A 1,941-nucleotide genomic window follows, 5' to 3' on the forward strand; every position below is an offset into this window, starting at 1 on the left:
CGGCGGCGGGAACGCGGGCGCCAGCTCGCCGCGGCCGGCCGCCCGCACACACCCCCGGCCGCCGGCTCCCACCCCGCCCGCCGCCCCCCGCCATGAGCGCCGCCGCTGGCTGCAGGCAGAGTCGCTGCCGCCCCGGCCGCCGCTGGCTCCAGTCCGCCGCCATTATTCTTTGTTCGCTGCGAGCGGCGGCGATGGTGTGGGGCTCGGGCGGAGGCTCCATCTTTACCACGGCCCCTCCTGCGAGAGGAAGGCCCCGAGCGCTGGTGTCCGGCGCCTCCCCGTCCCCCCTCCGTCCCCCCGGCTCTCTCCGGCTCCTGCCTCCTCCTCCTGCTCCTCTTACCGGTGGTACAAGCTCCTCCGTCACTGCTTTCGTTCGCGGCCCGGATCTCGCTGGAGTTTTATTCTCTCCCCCACGTAACACACCGCGTCAAACTACACCTCCGCCGCGTCACTCACCAACACTCCGCTTCTCCCAGCCGCCCGGGCCACAGGCAGCAGCAGCCGCCGCCGACTGAGGACTCGCAGCCAGGGAGCCAGCCAGCGCCGCCCAGTGCCGAGTGCGCAGCGGCCGCGCACGGAAACAGTCGAGCTCGGCCCGGAGGAGCTCGAGCGGCCCCGCCCTCAGCGCTGGAGGCGGAACTTGCCGAAGACCTTCGAGTTCCTTCGGGCACGGCGGAGGGCTTCCGCGGGGAGAGGGAAGGCGGAGGTGGTCTGGGGCCAGGGGTGGGGAGGAATGATCGAAGCCCCCCCCTCCTCCTCCCCTCCTCCCTCCCCCGCCCTGCCGCTTATCGACGGATAAAATCGGCGGCGGAAATTTGCAGGAAGAGTTAGGGTTTGTGTGTGGCGGGGTGGGGAATTCCCGAGGGGTGTCGACTGCTCGATGGAAACCCCCGCGCGGGCTGCCCTTGCGGCGGTAAGCGGCGGGCTCTAGGGCGGCTGCGGCTGCCGGGTCTGGGTCCCCGAGCGCCGCCAGCCCCGGGAAGTTTCAAACGCCGCCGGGACGGGGGAGACGCGCCACTGGGTCGGGGCCGCGCCTGAGTGCGAGAGTACTGCGAGCTGGGGAGGAAGGCCTGCAGCGGCTCTGCGGCCGCCCCCGAGGCCTGGGGCCTGGGCTGGACTCTGGGACGGTAGGCCGCGGCGCTGCGCCGGCGCGGCCCGGGGGCGTCCTTGGCCCCTGTGGGGAGGGTCTTCCGCCCCTCTGGGCGGGCCGGGCGGCTCTGCTTCGAGAATCCGCTGAGAAACCTGGCGCCCGCCGGCGGGGCCGTTCTGTTTCGGGGGACGGAGGCTCTGGGACTCCGGTCACCTTGGCGGGGTTCAGTACAACAGCGAGGACGGCCAGGCCTGGGGGGCACATCTTGGGCCTCCGAGCCGTGACCTGCCCTATCCGAGGTTGCTCTTCTACACTTTCGAAATGCCTTACCTTCCTCTTCCACCTGCCCGCCTTTTTTTTTTTTTTTTTTTTTTTTGCACCATCTTGTGTCGGTTTCTTTTCACAGCCCGTTTTCTGCAGCACAGGGTTGCAGCGGCTGCACCCTTTTCTTCACCACCCACTCCCCCTGTGAACCCGCAGTGTGACTTCCGTTGCCTCGAAGCTGCTGAAACTGCCCTTTCAGAGGTCACCCGAGACACGATACCGACTTTACCATTATCTTTTTTATTGAACTCTACAGTCCTCTCCCGGGCTTTCATGTCTATTGTAATTCACTTTCAGTCCCTTAAAGCAAACATGTTTTAGGAAGCCGAGAGGGTCCAAAACAGAGCTCCGTCCCTTATTGACTTACTGTTGAAAAAGAAAGAGTTCCCTAGCCTGGTCCTGTAGATCCCCTCGTCCTTTCTCTTTGGGCTGAAGAATATCCCCCTTTCCTTCTGTTATTTTCAACCTTTCCTTCTCAACCCGCGTTTCTGTCCGGTATTTGAACATCCTTAAGTCTCTCATTTTTT

At 64.8% G+C, this 1,941-nt stretch overlaps 1 protein-coding gene across 4 annotated transcripts in view; it reads right to left on the reverse strand.

Moving 5' to 3' along the window:
- Positions 1-1,440, reverse strand: part of CREB1 (cAMP responsive element binding protein 1) — a 57,784-nt gene extending 56,344 nt beyond the window's left edge. For 2 of the 4 annotated variants that reach the window (XR_003793857.1, XM_029224693.1), the window contains exon 1: positions 341-511. The gene's annotated coding sequence lies outside the window, so the exon portion shown is untranslated. Of the gene's footprint in view, positions 1-340; positions 528-1,420 lie in introns of those variants that run through there. The other 2 variants (XM_029224695.1, XM_029224697.1) reach the window with 2 other exon arrangements.
- Positions 1,441-1,941: the final 501 nt, after the last annotated feature.

The sequence above is a fragment of the Monodon monoceros genome, unplaced genomic scaffold, assembly GCF_005190385.1.
Source record: "Monodon monoceros isolate NGI ecotype Baffin Bay Population unplaced genomic scaffold, NGI_Narwhal_1 Super_Scaffold_16, whole genome shotgun sequence".
In the NCBI taxonomy this organism is placed as follows: Eukaryota; Metazoa; Chordata; class Mammalia; order Artiodactyla; family Monodontidae; genus Monodon; species Monodon monoceros.